Raw genomic sequence first — 19,908 nt, forward strand, 5'->3', positions numbered from 1 at the left:
GGTTCCTGGTTAAAAAAAGCCAACCCTCCTATATCAGTCAGAACTTCATCTCACATAACTTCCTGCTAGAGAGAAGAATATAAGGTCTCTACAAAATAAGAGCACCTTAATGTTTACCAGAAAAAGCTTCTGCCTCTTTCAAGCCTAAGTTGCCACTACTCTTCACAAACAGCCTTCTGAAAATGGTGTTCTGTAAGATTTCTCTCCCCTATTTTTACCCTGAGTTCTCCTCCCTTCCTTTTCACAAGGTATACCCTCATCACCTGCGATCATAAAATCTCCACTCCATTGCCAACAAAATTTGATTCTCAAATGGGTTTTAAGTTGTACCCTTATATGTCAGGAAGCCTAAGATTTTGATATGCAAAGGAATTGAAATGTGATAGCAACGCAGACACTACTAACTAGTGAGAATTCTACCTTTCCTTTATTGGTAAGCAGCATAGTTTTAGATTAAATTTTAAGGTTTTGGTCTTTTTTCCACAACACTCTTCTTCTAACTTAAGCTATTTTCACAACCCCCTTTGGCATGTTAAGCTTCTATAATATCAACATATGGACATTTCCATAACAAGCTATGCTAGGTCAAGCCTCCTCTGTTGGCACATGTGTGTTCCTATGCCTGCCTGAATTATCCTTTCTCTGAAAGCCTATTCGCTTACAAACCTCACTTTCTGTCATTTCTTCCTGGAAGCCTTCTCTTCGAACCCCAAGGATTAGGGGATCCTTTTCTCTGTATCATTTCTGTACATTTTACATCTTTTACTGTACTTTTTATACTATATTCTAACTTATTCACTGGGACTGTTGCACACAATTTGACCCAAAGGGAGCTTTCAACACTTTTGATGAATAAATTAATGAGTGCATAAATGAATGCATGAATATCTTAATGAGGTTTTTTTTTTTTTTTTTTTTTTTTTTTTTTGAGGCACAGATCTGGCAGGGTTCTTGGCCCTAATTCAATATTCTGTATATGTTTCTTCTTCCTTGGTTCACTGGGCAATAGCGGCAGATTTCTCTCATGCAAAGCCATTCCAATACCATCCAGAGGACCTTCAGAAGCATAGCAGCCTGAGTCACTCAGGGACATACCAAACTGAGTCCTGGAAACATTCAACTTCTCTTCGGTCTTTGCCTTGCCAGCACCTTTATTATTCTGGGAAATTAGAAACCTGATGCCTTAACCACTGCTGAGGAGCTCCCATTTAGAAGTTGGAAGCCCAGAGCAGAAAATGCCACCTGTCCTGACTGTGGGGTGGGGGACTGCCCTAAACAAAAATACTGTTGAGATGATTGGGAGCAGGTGTGCTGGGGAAGCTACCAACAACTGAGAGCTAAGTGTCTAACTCTACAGTAGCTTTGGAACAGGAGAAGCCAGACATGGTACTAGATGAAGTGTGCCAGTCTCATTTAATTATCACAGCAGGCCTGCAAAGTCAACATTATTCCCATTTTATAGATGAGGACCCTAGGGCTGAGTGAAATCAACTCATTTAATGAAGGTTATGTAGACAGTAACTTTCTAAGCCAGGCTACAAAATTAGGTCTGGTCTTATTCCAAAGAATTCATTGTTTTATTGATGTTATTTTCTTAACCCTGTACTACAACACACTTTTATCTGAAAGCAGAAGTGGCTTCGGCCCTCACCATCCTCAACCACCCCACTCCCCAGCATACTTAAGCTGGTAGCCTGCTTCAATACGTCAAATTATTTCTATAAAAGAGAGAACTCAGCAAGCATTAAATGCCAGATGTCATCAAACTGACCACCCACCTCTAGGTATCAAGAAGCAAGAACAAGAACAATTAGATTATGGTGATTGATGTCAGACTAAAAAAAGAGGCAAGAAGGTGGTGTGATACTTTTAAAAGAGGGCAGCGGTAGTTTAAAAACAACATGAATCAGAATTTAAGCTGAACTATAATTTCTGTAATTTAGTGAATAAAAAAGAAATTAAACTTCTATTCATGTCTCGCTCCAAAAAGTTTTGATTGTCATATTACATTTTCTGTTGCATAGAAATACAAAATTCGGGATTCATTCTAGGTTGGTAATAGTAATCCAAGGCTATCATGTGAAAGAAGTATTTGAAAAAAAGTATTTGTATTTTGCTGGATTACAGTGGCAGAACTAAAACCAATAAATGGAAGCGTCAGGGATCACAATAAAAGAAAACACTGTACTGTAAACAGAGCTGTCCAAAGGTGAAATGAGTTACTTCAGTGAGACTGCCTCTGCAGAGATTTTCAAGGGTAACTGGGACAGCACTTAACTGGGGCATTTCAAAAAGGTACAAGTCTCCAGTTGCGTAGGATTACATGATGTCTCAGGACTTTTCCCAATTTGTTATTCTTTTGTTTTAGAACAGCTGAAAAGATTTCCACTTTCTCAGCTATTGTTTACACATCTTATATTTATTTGGAAATGATGTACTACCATATTAGCCATTAATTTTTGCATGTACTTGATTTGTGCCTATAGCCTCCGTGTTGCCTCTCATTAATGTTGAATGTTAGGAGAAGGTGTTTACCAGTGTTAACTAGCTGCACTTGACTTATTCTGTATTATGGTGGGCATCACACATATTGAGCAAGTCTATTGCTAGGCTTAGTTAATTATTTATAATAAATAAAATTTGCATCATTCTGAGCAAACTATCGCAAGGACAGAAAACCAAACACTGCATGTTCTCACTCATAGGTGGGAATTGAACAATGAGAACACTTGGACACAGGATGGGGAACATCACACACTGGGGCCTGTCGTGGGGTGGGGGGAGGGGGAAGGGATAGCATTAGGAGATATACCTAATGTAAATGACGAGTTAATGGGTGCAGCACACCAACACGGCACATGTGTACATATGTAACAAACCTGAAAGTTGTGCACATGTACCCTAAAACTTAAAGTATAATAAAAATAAATAAATAATAAAAACAAACTTGAAGAATCCAGGAATAAAATTGCTCTTGAAAATGACTCATGCTGTAATATTTATTTTTGAAAAAAAAAGTAAAATCCGTTTCCACTCACATATTATTGGACATTACCCTAGCTCTTACCTTGCTTTTGAAAAATCCCTGTTCACACATGGCAATTAATAAGCCTCTTGGTTGCTTATTTTCATAGATTCACATAAATACTAAGGAGCATAAAACTTTCTTCATCTTATATCTTCTTCATAAAAATGATAAAATTTAAATCGAGTATTTAAATGCCATATATAAAGCAATATTCTGCTTCTTAAGGACAGAATTTTATTTAAAACTCTGTTTCCTGGTTCTTAACAATCCCCCTTTCCCATTTCTCTCTCACTTTTTTCGCTCTCATGCAGGCATACCTATGAGATACTGTGAGTTCAGCTCCAGACCACTACAATGAAGGGAGTATCTCAATAGAGCAAGTCACACAAACTTCTTTAGCTTCCCAATGCATATAAAAGTTATGTTTATGCTATCCTGTAATCTACTAAGTGTGCAATGGCGTGTGTCTGAAAATAATGTACATACCTTAATTTAAAAATACTTTATGGCTAAAATAAGCTAATGATTATCTGAGCCTTCAGAGTGTGATCATCTTTTTGCTGGTAAAGAGGCTTGCTTCATTGTTGACGGCAGCTGACGATCACAGGGGAGATTGCTGAAGTTTGGGATGGCTGTGGCAATTTCTTAAAATAAGACAACAATAAAGTATGCTGCAGCAATTGGCTCTTCCTTTCACACACATAAAATATTTCTCTATAGCATGTGATGCTCTTTGGTAGCATGTTACCCACAGTAGAACTTCTTTGAAATTGGGGTCAACCTTCTCAAATCCCGTTGCTGCTTTATCAGCTAAGTTTATGCACTATTTAAAATCCTATGTTGTCATTTCAACAATGTTCTCAGCATCTGCACCAGGAGTAGATTTCATCTCAAGAAACCACATTCTTTGCTCATCCATAAGAAGCAACTCCTCATCTTTTCAAGGCTTATCATGAGATTGCGGCAATTCAGTCACATCTTCAAGCTCCATTTCTAATTCTAGTTTGCTTTCTATTAATATTTCTACAACATCTGCAGTTACTTCCTCCAGTGACATCTTGAACCCCTCAAAGTTATCAATGAGGGCTGGAACTCACTCTTCTAGACTCCTTTTTATGTAGATCTTTTGACCTTCTACCATGAATTACAAATGGTCTTAATGGCATCTAGAATGCTGAATCCTCCCCAAAAGGTTTTTATTGACTTTGCCCAGATCCATCGGATAAATCACTACCATGGCACATATAATATGATGAAATGTATTTCTTAAATAGTAAAAGTTGAAAGTCAAATTACTCCTTGATCCATGGGCTGCAGAAGGGATGCCGTGGAAGCAGGCATGAAAACAGGATTCATCTCCTTGTACATCTCCATCAGGGCTCTTGGGTGACTAGGTGCATTGTCACTGAGCAGCAATATTTTAAAAGGAATCCTTTGGTCTGAGAACTAGGGCTCAACAGTGGGCTTAAATTACTCAGTAAACTATTCAGTAAACAGAGTTGCTTTCATCCACACTTTGTGATTCCATTGATAGTGCACAGGCAGAGTACATTTAGCATAATTCTTAAGGACCCTGGGATTTTCAAAATGGTAAATAAGCATTGGCTTAACTCAAAGTCACCAGTTGGATTAGTCCCTAATGAGAGAGTCAGTCTGTCCTTTGAAGCTTTGAAGAAAAGCACTGAGTTGTCCTCTGTAGCTACAAAAGTCTTAGATACCATCTTCTTCCAATAGAAGGCTGTTTCATCTACATTGAAAATATGTTGTTTCACTGTAGCCACCTTTATCAGTTATTTTAACTAGATTTTCTGAATAACTTGCTGTAGCTTCTACATCAGCACTTGGCTGCTTCATCTTGCCCTTTTATGTTATGGATATGACGTATTTCCTTAAACCTTATAAAAACTAACCTCTGCTAGCTTCAAACTTTTCTTCTGAAGCTTCCTCACCTCTCTCAGCCTTCACTGAATTGAGAATTATGGCTTGCTCTGGATTAGGCTTTGACTTAAGGAAGATAATGTTGTAGCTGGTTAGATTTTCTTTCCAGACCAATAAGACTTTCTCCCTATCAGTAATAAGACTGTTCATTTTCTTATGAGTTGTGTGTTCACTGGAGTAGCACTTTCAGTTTTCTTCAATAATACCTTTGCATTCACAACTTGACTAAATGTTTGACACAAAACGCCTAGCTTTGGCCTATCTCAGCTTTTGACATGCCTTCATCACTAAGCTTCATCGTTTCTAGCTTTTTACTTAAAGTCAGAAACATGCAACTCTACCTTTCACTTGAACACTTAGAGGTCATCGCAAGTTTATTAGTTGGCCTAATTTCAATAATGCTGTTCTCAGAAAATAGGCAGGCTGAAGTAGAGAGAGAGAGAAGGAAAGTGGAGCAGTCAGACACACATGACATTTACCAAGTAAGTTCATTGTTAACGGCACCCCAAAACAGTTACAGTGGTAACATCAGAAATCACTGATCACAGATCACCATAGCAGATATAATAATAATGAAAATGTTAGCAATATTGTGAGAATTACCAAAATGTGACACAAAGTGAGCACACGCTGCTGGGAAAATGGTACCAACAGACTTGCTTGATGCAGGGTTGCCACAAACCTTCAATTTATATTTAAAAAAACACACACAATATCTGCAAGGTGCTATAAAGCAAAAGGCAATACATTGAATTATATTATTGTATGTGTGTTTGTATGTATATGTGTACATGATATAGTTTGGATGTTTGTCCCTTCCAAATCTCATGTTAAAATCTCCCATCCCAATGTTGGAGGTGGGACCCTGTGGAGGTGTTTGGGACATGTGGGTGGAACCCTCATGAATAGCTTGGTTCCTTTCCCACAGTAATGAGTGAGTTCTGCTCTCTTAGTCCACAAGAGAGCTGATTGAAGAGCCTGGCATTTCTTCCCTTCCTTCTCTTATTCTGTCTCTCATGTGGCGCACCTGCTCCTCTTTTACGTTCTACTATGAGGAAAAGCTTCCTGAGGTCCCAACTTGCAGCAGATGCTGGCGCCATGCTACTTATGCAGTTAGCAGAACTGTGAGCCAAATAAACCTCTCTTCTTATAAATTACCCAGTTTTCGGTATTCCTTTATAGGGATGCAGAATGGACTAATACAGTACATGAGTACATATACATACACATGCATACATATATGGCTATATAATATGTAATTATATTCCTATGAATGTATGTATTTCATATATCACTTATGAATTATAATTTATATAAATTAAGACAAATTATAATGAATACAAAGAGTGAGAATTGGGATATCTTTGTATGTTTTAATTTTATTTAAGTTTAATACATAATTTTAAAAATATTCACTTCTATTAACACGTATTTAACTTTTATTGTGATCTTTGGGCTTCATTATTGACAAGGCAAATGTTTTTGTCTTATTAGAGTTTACAATATTGAGATGAAGAGAGACAACTAAAAGTCCAGTATCAGTATTGGTGATAATTCCTCCAATAAGGGAAGTCAAAGTATATTAGAGAATTACCTAACTTGGGCCCTGGGAGGTTGGAAATGTAAGGTTTCCAGGGGAAAGGATGGCTCAGTGGAAACCTGAAGGGTAAGTGGCAATGAGTGAAGGCAAGAGGCCTGGAAACTCATGTGCAGAAGTCACAAAAGAAAGATAAAGCAAAGAGCATTCAAGGAACTGGAAGAAGCTAAGTATAAATGTGCTAGAAGATTGAGAAAGCAAAGTAAGTGGACATGAAAGAGTATAGACAGTTACATCAAATATTAAGCAAGCAAACAATGAAGCCACAAGATTCACTCCACAGTTTAAGACTCTTCGTGAATTTTCACATGGATCCCTTACATGCCTATGCTCTCCAATTTTCCCAAATTCAGCCAGCAGCATTTTCTGTTTCATTAGCTCCAAGAATGGTGGTGCCCTCCACCCAGTTGCCCCTGCTTAATTTCAATACCTCATCAGGTCTGCAAGACCTTCCAATTCTTCCTCCTAAATGTTTCCTGTATCTTCAACTTTCTCACATCATCATAATTACTACTTAATTTGGTGTTTATCCTTGTTTATTGCAACAGCCAAGAAGCCTTCTTGCTTTTGGTTTATCCTTTCCCTTGCCAGTTCATGCCTATGGTAACATCTACTCAACTGGAGGCAGAATGGTGTAGTGTGGAGAGCACTGGGATTCAAGAAGAGAAAAGGAGAGATCTCCCACCAAAATTCTGATGTGTGACTAAAAGTCAGACATCCTAAATGTGGTTGATATACCCAGCCAAATATGGTACGGAAACCATGAAGACGCCATCTCTCCAATGTCTCTTTTCCTACATTCAACACCACTACCACCACTCCCCCCACCCTACCCCCACTCCCACCCCCACCACACACACACATACATATTTTGGTTTCTAGGAATAGCTGTTCTGGGACACAGCCCTGATAAGAAGCCCAAGAATGGTGAGTTTTGGCATTGAGTTTAGCAGCAGGCACACCATAGATCTTCTCTGTCAGCTTTTTGCTGTGATGTTGACAAACTGGGTGTAAACACAGTCAGGAAACTGTTGGCAGCCTTGGAATTGGCAGCTTTCTATAAGTGAGGCTTTATAAAAATCATTACTTGGTTTACTAAAACCAAATGATGCCCATTGTTCCCTCTGCATCTTTGCATTCTATGACTTCTGGTACCAAAAAAGGCAACTAGAAACTTAAACAAGGGAATTGTTGGCCAAAGGATATAAAATTCCAGCTGGACTGGAGGAATAAGTTCAACAGATTTAGGGTACATCATTGTAATTATTATCACAATATACTTGAAAATTGCTGAAAGTAGATTTTAAGTGTTGTCACTGTAAAAAAAAATAGCATGCAAGGTAATGCAGATGTTAAATAGATTGATTTAGCCATTCCACAATGTATCCATATATCAAAGCATCACATTGTACACCATACATATATATGATTTTTTATTTGACAAAAACAATACAAAAATGCAAAACACGGTATCAGGAAGGTTATTCACATTCTGAGTTACTAGGAATGTTACTTAGATACATTTTGAATTTTTCATCCTTAAGACAATTGCAAACCACCACAACAAAAATCTTTGTGGACAGGTTGATACCACCACTAGTCTCAAACGATTGCCTTTTTAGCTCCATTTGTCTCCCAATACAGACAAAGTTACTTTCTGTGTTTCATTTCTTCCCCCTTTAATTCTCAACTGAGCCCTCCTTCTCTGACTCATAAAAAGGACAGAAGACTGTGAAATAACACTACGCAACAACTTCTCAGAGAAGCACTTAGTGACCATAAGGCATAGCCAGCAAGTAGGATAGCATGTAAAAAGTTGGCCTTTACTTAGAACTGATTTGAAGACGATGTATTTAAAACCACACAGTTCGTTAGCATTTCAGAGGGATAACTTTTTACTATGACTGAGTCATAAGACTGAGTCTAAGTAGAGCATAGTGTTTCCTGAGCCTTTTAGTGCCTGTGCTGAAGTCTAAGCCTGCTTTCCATTCTGCATCTTCATGTTTAATGTGATTTTCTGTGGTCATACTGTATTCTTTCAGAAACAGTACCAGGAAAAAAAATTAAACTTCCCAAGGAAGATAGATTCTGTGTATGTAGAAGCATGTTCCAATCCACTTTTTATATTTTTTATTTTTATTTTTTCATTTTAAACAAGAAGTTTATTTAAACAACAAGACGCCTGACTTGAAGGGAAAACTATCTAGGATTCTTTTTTGTTTTAGAGTAATTTATCCCTACTTAAACTCAGATTGCCCTACATGTAACAGCTACGTACAAAAAAAGTTATAAAATTGTCCTTGGTTTTACAATGATAAATGAAAAACATTAAAAGTCTCCAATTGAACAAGTTATGCAAGGATTTTTACGTTGTGTGTTTCTGTTAAAACAGTGAGAGCAAAATAACTTACTGGAATATAAAGATAAGAGCTGAATGAGCATGCCACTAATGGAGAAAGGGGGTATTTTCACAGAATCAGTATTTTTCCCCATCCCGTCTCCACTTGATGTCAATCAAAACATAACATTGGCTGTTTAGTTAAAAAAAAATGCAATATGCTTGTGCACATATACCAGTTACTTTATGTACAATAAAGGAATGGGGAAGGGGGAAATGAAAGAATAGAGAAAACTATACGGTAGTAGTCAGGATGTGGTGGAACCAAATTGCAGTTTTCTAATTGAGAATGTAATCTTGGTCTTTAAAGAACAGAGTTCTGGAGTAAAGAAGCAGGTTCCCTTTTCAGTAGACACCTCCCGTCTGCTGTTGGAACACATCAATTGTATCTTCATCCTCCAGTTCCAACTGTGCAGGTGTGTCTGTTTCATTGATTGGTTGCTCATCGAATCGGAATCTGATCTGCCTCATTGACAATCCCTGTCGTTCACAATAGGCTTTCATTAGTTTACTAAGTGGTGTATGCCTCTTAATCTTAAACTGCACCACAGAACCATCCTGCCCCGCCACCTTCAAATTAATATGATCGTTGTTCTCAGTCTTGACTCCTTCCTTGGGCTTTTCGTAGGCCATGGCGAGCGCTGGAGTCTGCTCAGCTGCCGCTTCACAAAAGAGGTACCAGGTCCGCACCAAACGAGCACACAAGCAGCACCAGGAACCCCAATCCACTTTTTAAATTGCAAAATCTGCCCTTTTAACTTGTTCAATTCCATGGGTTTTGTCAAATGTACACAGTGCTGTTAACTCTGCTACAATCATGATGGGAAATACTTCCATCATCCCAGAAAATTCTCACCTGCCGCTTTGTAATCAGTTGTCTCCTTCCACCCATGGAACTCTGGCAACCACTGATTTTTTCCCCTTTCCTAGCATTTCATATAAGCAAAATTATAGACTACGTAATATATTGTTACTGGATTATTTTATGATTCTTTATACGATGTTTTTGAGTTTCAATCATGATGTGAATATAAAGAGTTTGTTCCCTTTTATTGCTGAATTGCATTCTGTAGTATATGTAATCCAGAATTTGTCTCTTCTAAAGTTGGTCAACATGTGGATTGTTTCTAGTTTTTTGTTATTATGAGTAAAACTGCTATCTGTAAACATTCCTTCACAAATCTTGGTGTGCACATATCCTCTTATTTCCCTTGTAATGCTTAGACGTGAAATTTCTAGGTAGTTTGGTAAGTGTGTTTAATTTTGTTTTCACACTAGTTCTGCATAGTTGCCAACACTTAGAATTTTCAATCTCTTTTATTTTGGCTCTTGTAATGAATATATAGTGACATTTTATTGATGTTTGAATTTTTATTTTTCTAATGACAGATTATGCTAAGCATCTTTTCATATGCTTATTTTCCATCTGTATCATTTAGTAAAATGTCTATTTAAATTTCTTTTTTTCTTTTTTTTGTTTCTTCTTTGTTTTTTTATACTTTAAGTTCTAGGGTACATATGCACAACGTGCAGATTTGTTACATATGTATACATGTGTCGTGTTGGTTTGCTGCACCCAATAACTCGTCATTTACATTAGGTATATCTCCTAATGCTATCCCTCCCCTCTCCCCCCATCCCACAACAGGCCCCAGTGTCTGATGTTCCCCATCCTGTGTCCACGTGTTCTCATTGTTCAATTCCCACCTATGAGTGAGAACATGCAGTGTTTGGTTTTCTGTCCTTGCGATTGTTTGCTCAGAATGATGGTTTTCAGCTTCATCCAAGTCCCTACAAAGGACATGAACTCACCCTTTTCTATGGCTGCATAGTATTCCATGGTGTATATGTGCCACATTTTCTTTTTTTTTTTTTTTTTTTTTTTTTTTTTTTTGAGACAGAGTCTTGCTCTGTAGCCCGGGCTGGAGTGCAGTGGCCGGATCTCAGCTCACTGCAAGCTCCGCCTCCCGGGTTTACACCATTCTCCTGCCTCAGCCTCCGGAGTAGCTGGGACTACAGGCGCCCGCCACCTCGCCCGGCTAGTTTTTTGTATTTTTAGTAGAGACGGGGTTTCACGGTGTTAGCCAGGATGGTCTCGATCTCCTGACCTCGTGATCCGCCCGTCTCGGCCTCCCAAAGTGCTGGGATTACAGGCTTGAGCCACCGCGCCCGGCGTGCCACATTTTCTTAATCCAGTCTATCACTGATGGACATTTGGGTTGGTGCCAAGTCTTTGCTATTGTGAATAGTGCCACAATAAACATAAGTGTGCGTGTGTCTTTATAGCAGCATGATTTATAATCCTTTGGGTATATCCCCAGTAATGGGATGGCTGGGTCAAATAGTATTTCCAGTTCTAGATCCTTGAGGAATCGCCACACTGTCTTCCACAATGGTTGAACAAGTTTACAGTCCCACCAACAGTGTAAAAGTGTTCCTATTTCTCCACATCCTCTCCAGCACCTGTTGTTTCCTGACTTTTTAATGATTGCCATTCTAACTGGTGTGAGATGGTATCTCATTGTGGTTTTGATTTGCATTTCTCTGATGGCGAGTGATGATGAGCATTTTTTCATGTGTCTGTTGGCTGCATAAATGTCTTCTTTTGAAAAGTGTGTCTGTCCATATCCTTTTCCCACTTTTTGATGGCATTGATTTTTTTCTTGTAAATTTGTTTAAGTTCTACATAGATTCTGGATATCAGCCCTTTGTCAGATGGGTAGATTGCAAAAATTTTCTCCCATTCTGTAGGTTGCCTGTTCACTCTGATGGTAGTTTCTTTTGCTGTGCAGAAGTTCTTGAGTTTAATTAGATCCTATTTGTCAATTTTGGCTTTTGTTGCCATTGCTTTTGGTGTTTTAGACATGAAGTCCTTGCCCATGCCTATGTCTTGAATGGTATTGCCTAGGTTTTCTTCTAGGGATTTTATGGTTTTAGATCTAACATTTAAGTCTTTAATCCATCTTGAATTAATTTTTGTATAAGGTGTAAGGAAGGGATCCAGTTTCAGCTTGCAACCTATGGCTAGCCAATTTTCCCAGCACCATTTATTAAACAGGTAATCCTTTCCCCATTTCTTGTTTTTGTCAGGTTTGTCAAAGATCAGTTGGTTGTAGATGTGTGGTATTATTTCTGAGGGCTCTGTTCTGTTCCATTGGTTTACATCTCTGTTTTGGTACCAGTACCATGCTGTTTTGGTTACGGTAGCCTTGTAGTATAGTTTGAAGTCAGGTAGCGTGATGCCTCCAGCTTTGTTATTTTGCTTAGGATTGCCTTGGCAATGTGGGCTCTTTTTTGGTTCTGTATGAACTTTAAAGTAGTTTCTTCCAATTCTGTGAAGAAAGTAATTGGTAGCTTGATGGGGATGGCATTGAATCTATAAATTACCTTTGGCAGTATGTCCATTTTTACGATATTGATTCTTCCTATCCATGAGCATGGTATGTTCTTCCATTTGTTTGTGTCCTCTTTTATTTTGTTGAGCAGTGGTTTGTAGTTCTCCTTGAAGAGGTCCTTTACATCCCTTGCAAGTTGGATTCCTAGGTATTTTATTCTCTTTGAAGCAATTGTGAATGGGAATTCACTCATGATTTGGCTCTCTGTTTGTCGTTATTGGTATATAGGAATGCTTGTGATTTTTGCACATTGATTTTGTATCCTGAGACTTTGCTGACTTTGCTTATCAGCTTAAGGAGATTTTGGGGCTGAGACGATGGGGTTTTCTAAATATACAATCATGTCATCTGCAAACAGGGACAATTTGACTTCCTCTTTTCCTAATTGAATACACTTTATTTCTTTCTCCTGCCAGACTGCCCTGGCCAGAACTTCCAACACTATGTTGAATAGGAGTGGTGAGAGAGGGCATCCCTGTCTTGTACCAGTTTTCAAAGGGAATGCTTCCAGTTTTTGCCCATTCAGTATGATATTGGTTGTGGGTTTGTCATAAATAACTTTAATTATTTTGAGATATGTTCCATCAGTACTGAATTTATTGAGAGTTTTTAGCATGAAGGGCTACTGAATTTTGTCAAAGGCCTTTTCTGCATCTATTGAGATAATCATGTGTTTTTTGTCTTTGGTTCTGTTTATAAGATGGATTACATTTATTGATTAGTGTATGTTGAACCAGCCTTGTATCCTAGGGTTGAAACCCACTTGATCGTGGTGGATAAGCTTTTTGATGTGCTGCTGGATTTGGTTTGCCAGTATTTTATTGAGGATTTTTGCATCGATGTTCATCAGGGATATTGGTCTAAAATTCTCTTTTTTTTGTTGTGTCTCTGTCAAACTTTGGTATCAGGATGATGCTGGCCTCATAAAATGAGTTAGGGAGGATTCCCTCTTTTTTCCATTGATTGGAATAGTTTCAGAAGGAATGGTACCAGCTCCTCTTCGTACCTCTGGTAGAATTCAGCTATGAATCCGTGTGGTCCTGGACTTTTTTTGGTGGTAGGCTATTAATTATTGCCTCAATTTCAGAGCCTGTTATTGGTCTATTCAGGGATTCAACTTCTTCCTGATTTAGTCTTGGGAGGGTGTATGTGTCCAGGAATTTATCCATTTCTTCTAGATTTTCTAGTTTATTTACGTAGAGATGTTTATAGTATTCTCTGATGGTAGTTTGTATTTCTGTAGGATTGGTGGTGATATCCACTTTATCATTTTTTATTGCATCTATTTTATTCTTCTCTCTTTTCTGCTATATTAGTCTTGCTAGTGGTCTATCAATGTTGTTGATCTTTTCAAAATGCCAGCTCCTGGATTCATTGATTTTTTGAAGGGTTTTTTTGTGTGTGTGTCTCTATCTCCTTCAGTTCTGCTCTGATCTTAGTTATTTCTTGCCTTCTGCTAGCTTTCAAATGTGTTTGCTCTTGCTTCTCTAGTTCTTTTAATTGTGATGTTAGGATGTCAATTTTCGATCTTTCCTGCTTTCTCCTGTGGGCATTTAGTGCTATAAATTTCCCTCTACACACTGCTTTAAATGTGTCCCAGAGATTCTGGCATGTTGTGTCTTTGTTCTCATTGGTTTCAAAGAACATCTTTATTTCTGCCTTCATTTTGTTATGTACCCAGTAGTCATTCAGGAGCAAGTTGTTCAGTTTCCATGTAGTTGAGCGGTTTTGAGTGGGTTTCTTAATCCTGAGTTCTAGTTTGATTGCACTGTGGTCTGAGAGACAATTTGTTATAATTTCTGTTCTTTTACATTAGCTAAGGAGTGCTTTACTTCCAACTATGTGGTCAATTTTGGAATAAGTGGCGATGTGGTGCTGAGAAGAATGTATAATCTGTTGATTTGGGGTGGAGAGTTGCATAGATGTCTATTAGGTCCGCTTGGTGCAAAGCTGAGTTCAATTCCTGGATATCCTTGTTAACTTTCTATCTCATGGATCTGTGTAATGTTGACAGTGGGGTGTTAAAGTCTCCTATTATTATTGTGTAGGAGTCTAAGTCTCTTTGTAGGTCTCTAAGGACTTGCTTTATGAATCTGGGTGCTCCTGTAATGGATGCATATATATTTAGGATAGTTAGCTCTTCTTGTTGAATTGATCCCTTTACCATTATGTAATGGCCTTCTTTGTCTCTTCTGATCTTTATTGGTTTAAAGTCTGTTTTATCAGAGAATAGGATTGCAACCCCTGCCTTTTTGTGTTTTCCATTTGCTTGGTAGATCTTCCTCCATCCCTTTATTTTGAGCCTATGTATGTCTCTGCGTGTGAGATGGGTCTCCTGAATATAGCACACTGATGGGTCTTGACTCTTTATCCAATTTGCCAGTCTGTGTCTTTTAATTGGACCATTTAGTCCATTTACATTTAAGGTTAATATTGTTATGTGTGAATTTGATCCTGGCATTATGATGTTAGCTGGTTATTTTGCTTGTTAGTTGATGCAGTTTCTTCCTAGCATCGATGGTCTTTGCAATTTGGTATGTTTTTGCAGTGGCTGGTACCAGTTTTCCTTTCCATGTTTAGTGCTTCCTTCAAGAGCTCTTGTAAGGCAGGCCTGGTGGTGACAAAATCTCTCAGCATTTGCTTGTCTGTAAAGGATTTTATTTCTCCTTCACTTATGAAGCTTAGTTTGACTGGATATGAAATTCTGGGTTTAAAATTCTTTTCTTTAAGAATGTTGAATATTAGCTCCCACTCTCTTCTGGCTTGTAGAGTTTCTGCCGAGAGATCTGCTGTTAGTCTGATGGGCTTCCCTTTGTGGGTAACCAAACCTTTCTCTCTGGCTGCCCTTAACATTTTTTCCTTCATTTCAACTTTGGTGAATCTGACAATTATGTGTCTTGGAGTTGCTCTTCTCGAGTAGTATCTTTGTGGAGTTCTCTGTATTTCCTTAACTTGAATGTTGCCCTGCCTTGCTATGTTGGGGAAGTTCTCCTGGATAATATCCTGAAGTGTTTTGCAATTTAGTTCCATTCTCCCCGCCACTTTCAGGTATACCAATCAGACGTAGATATGGTCTTTTCACATAGTCCCATATTTCTTGGAGGCTTTGTTCATTCCTTTTTATTCTTTGTTCTCTAAACTTCTCTTCTCACTTCATTTCATTCATTTGATCTTCAATCACTGATACTCTTTCTTCCAGTTGATCGAATTGGCTACTGAAGCTTGTGCATATGTCATGTAGTTCTCGTGCCATGGTTTTCAGCTCCATCGGGTCATTTAAGGTCTTCTCTACACTGTTTATTCTAGTTAGCCATTCGTCTAATCTTTTTTCAAGGTTTTTAGCTTCTTTGCCATGGGTTCGAACATCCTCCTTTAGCTCAGGGAAGTTTTTTATTACCGATCATCTGAAACCTTCTTCTCTCAACTCATCAAAGTCATTCTCTGTTCAGCTTTGCTCCATTGCTGGCGAGGAGCTGCGTTCCTTTAGACGAGGAGAGGTGCCCTGATTTTTAGAATTTTTGGCTTTTCTGCTCTGGTTTCTCCCCATCTTTGTGGTTTTATCTACCTTTGGACTTTGATGATGGTGATGTACAGATAGGGTTTTGGTGTGGATATCCTTTCTGTTTGTTACTTTTCCTTCTAACAGGACCCTCAGCTGCAGGTCTTTGGGAATTTGTTAGAGACCCTGGAGCTTTGCTCCAGACCCTGTTTGCCTGGGTATCACCAGCAGAGGCTGCACAGCCGCAAATATTGCACAATGGCAAATGTTGCTGTCTGATTGTTCCTCTGGAAGCTTCCTCTCAGAGGTGCATCTGGCCGTATGAGGTGCCAGTAGTCCCCTACTGGGAGGTGCTTCCCAGTTAGGCTACTCGGGGGTCATGGACCCACTTGAGGAGGCAGTCTGTCCTTTCTTATATCTCAAACTCTGTGCTGGGAGAACCACTACTCTCTTCAAAGCTGTCAGACAGGGACGTTTAAGTCTGCAGAAGTTTCTGCTGCCTTTTGTTCAGCTATGCCCTGCCCCCAGAGGTGGAGTCTACAGAGGCAGGCAGGCCTCCTTGAGCTGAGGTGGTCTCCACCCAGTTGGAGCTTCCCAGCTGCTTTGTTTACCTACATAAGCCTCAGCAATGGCGGGCACCCCTCCCCTAGTCTTGCTGCCACCTTGCAGTTCATTCTCAGACACCTGTGCTAGCAATGAGCGAGGCTCCGTGAGCGTGGGACCCTCCAAGCCAGGTGGTGTGCCGTTTGCTAAGACAATTGGAAAAGCACAGTATTAGGGTGCGAGTGACCTGATTTTCCAGGTGCCGTCTGTCACTGCTTCCCTTGGCTAGGAAAGGGAATTCCTCGACCCCTTGTGCTTCCCAGGTGAGGCGATGCCTCGCCCTGCTTCGGCTCATGCTCCGTGGGCTGCACCCACTGTCTTGCACCCACTGTCCTACAAGCCCCAGTGAGATGAACCCGGTACCTCAGTTGGAAATGCAGAAATCACCTGTCTTTTGCGTTGCTCATGCTGGGAGCTGTAGACTGGAGTTGTTCCTATTCGGCCTTCATGGAACCTCCTCCTAAATTTCTTATAAATGTTTAAGTGGATTGTTTGTTCCATTTGGTTTTTAAGTTACAAAAGTTATTTATGTGTGTGAGCAATTATATTTGTTTTAGATAAAATCTAATACAAATTTGAGCTTTAATTATTGAATAATGCCATTTTCCAATAATTGTCATGTTACTGTTTGTATTGCATATCAAAATATTATTATTATTTTTTGTTGTTTTTTGAGATGAAGTTTTGCTCTTGTTGCCCAGGCTGGAGTGCAGTGGCGTGATCTTGGTTCACTGCAACCTCTGCCTTCCAATTTCAAGCAATTCTCCTGCCTCAGCCTCCTGAGTAGCTGGGATTACAGGCACCCGCCACCACGCCTGCTAATTTTTGTATTTTTAGCAGAGATGTGTTTCACCACATTGGCCAGGCTGGTCTCAAACTGGATCCGCCTGCCTGGGCCTCCCAAAGTGCTGGGATTACAGGTGTGAGCCACTGCGCCCAGCTGACATACCAAATTATTTTTAACTTTTTGTTATAAATTTTCTGAAGTAAAAGCATAAAAAGTAAGTAAAATAGTACATGGAAACCCCATGGACCTATCATTCAGATTTTACAAATATCAACATTCTTCCATTTGTGTTTTTTCTGTGCTTTCAACCATTTTGTATCTACAGTTTGAATATCATTAGTAGTATTAGTGGTATTATTTTAATTTTTTGAGGTAAAATTCACCTATAATAAAATACACAAACATGAAATGTACACTTCAAAAAACTGAATAGAACTGAGTAACCCACAATTCACACCTCATAACTTAGGGCCTTCTTGCCTCTCCTTAAAGCGTTGTTGTATTCCATTCCACTTGTATCCCCTTATCCCAAACCAGATAACCAGTATTCTAATATCCTTTTTGCCTTGGATAAGGTTTTCTTCTTCTAAAACTTTACAAAAATGAAATCATTCAGCATGTACTCTTCTTGTCTTTCTTTCACTCTACACATTCTAGCCATTTTATAGGAATTCAGTGATAAATCATTTTAATTTGTTGAGTAATTTTTCATGTATTTATTGGCCATGTATATAACTTAATTTGTGACTTGTCTGTTCATGTCTTCTGCCCATAGTTTGAACTGTGGGAATTATGAATCTATTCTGGATACAAGTCCTTTGTCAAATATGTTTTGTAAATACATATTTTTGAATATTTTTTACACTCTTTATGCCTATTTCTTTAATGTTTGTAATATTAATAAAAATACTCTTGTATGCTGCATTATAGATTTGGATTTTATATTTAGGCCTCTGAGCTATCACAAATTAATTTTTGTGCATGACGTTACTAGGAGCTGAACATTTTTGTTTGCATATGGATATTCATTTGATCCAGCACCATTTATTGACAAGACTGTCATTTTCTTATTGAACTAAATTGCCATCTTTATTGAGACTGAATTTGCCATATAAACATGGGTTCATTTGGACACTCCATTCTATTTCATTGATTTGTTTATCTTTGTGATGGTGCTATGTTGTCTTGATTAAATTAACCTAGAGTAATTTTTAGAGTCAAATAGTGCAAGCCTTGCAGGTTTTTTCTTTTTTGTTTTCTCTAAGATTGTTTTGCAAATACTAGGTTCTTTGCATACTCACGTACATTTTAATACAAGCTTATCGATGTCTATAAAAATGGCTGTTGGAATATGATTAAAATTTAATGTTAATTTGGGGAAAATGAATATCTAATACTGTATCTTCCAAAGTATAATTGATGTTTTCAGCACATTTGAGAAGTTTCCAGCTATTATTTCCCCAATTTGTTGTTATTCTGCTCCATTTTCTCTTGCCTTGACTTCTAGAACTCAAATTACGTGTACATTAAACTTCTTGTTATTGTCCCACAGATCTCTGAAGTTCTGTTCAAGTTTCTTCCGTTTTTCATTTATTTGTTCTTTTGATTAGATAATTTCTACTGATAAATCTTCAAGTTTACCAATTCCTTCTTTTGCTATCTGAAATTTGTTTTAAGCCCCTCCAGTGAATTTTTCATTTCAATTACTGTATTTTGGGGGTCTATAATTCCCACTTTGCTCTTTTTTTATAGTTTTTATTTCTGCACTGAGATTCCCCATCTGTTCATCTATTATACACATATTTCCCTTTAAGAAATTAAACATGTTTGTAAGAGCTGTTTGAAGTATTTGTCTGCTCACTGCAACACCTGGTTTACCTGGAGGTTTGTTTCTGTTCATTGTTTCATGAGTGAGGGTCACATTTTCCTTTATTTTTACATATCTAATGATTTTTATTTGGATCTAGGACATTATGAATGATGTATTTTGTAAAGATTCTGGATTCTGCTGTGTTTATCTGGGGGAATGATTTTTAAAAAATATTCTAGGAGGCAGTTAATTTGATAGTCAAACTCTGTCTCTTACATTGGTATTAGCTGACTCTCTACACAGTAATTTTAGCCTCCACCTGCTGCTTTTATTCTGGCCTCCGAGGATCTTCCCTGTAAATATATAGTTTACTGGTTAGCCAAGAGTCTGGGTAAATTTTGGACACTTGTTTTAGGGATCATCTCCTCAGTCCCTTCACTTTCCAGATTTCCTCCCCAAGCATTCTGACCCCTCTTGACAACCCAAAACTATATTCTCTGAGACCTCAAGCATGTAGAGTTTTGTCTTTCTGCTGTATTTTATATATTTTTTTTAGGCAAATAGCCACAAAATGGTAAGTTTCACCTATTGCAGCTTGTCTTTCAAAAGCAGTCTTCTCTAGTTTCGGCTTGTTTTTGGTCACTGCAGTGCCTTCAAATAGTTGTTTGTTTGCTGCTTTTAAATTTTGTTTACATTTAATCATTGTTACTTATGGGAGGGTTGACATGGCCAAGCTAATCCATAGAGGCCAAAACCCTAAAACCTTTACTTTTTAATCTAAAGGCGAGCAATTGAGGATCATAAGGGTCACAGTGTTTAACAAAATGTGTTTAGCAAGTGTTTAACACATTTT

The 19,908-nt window shown here is 38.3% G+C and overlaps 1 long non-coding RNA gene and 1 pseudogene across 1 annotated transcript in view; both read right to left on the minus strand.

Moving 5' to 3' along the window:
* Nucleotides 1-19,908, minus strand: part of LOC139355443 (uncharacterized) — a 95,684-nt gene that overhangs the window by 63,900 nt on the left and 11,876 nt on the right. The window lies entirely within an intron of this gene.
* On the minus strand, nt 9,124-9,664 carry LOC139355442 (small ubiquitin-related modifier 2 pseudogene; annotated as a pseudogene).

Source organism: Macaca nemestrina, chromosome 7, assembly GCF_043159975.1.
Source record: "Macaca nemestrina isolate mMacNem1 chromosome 7, mMacNem.hap1, whole genome shotgun sequence".
NCBI classification, from domain to species: domain Eukaryota; kingdom Metazoa; phylum Chordata; class Mammalia; order Primates; family Cercopithecidae; genus Macaca; species Macaca nemestrina.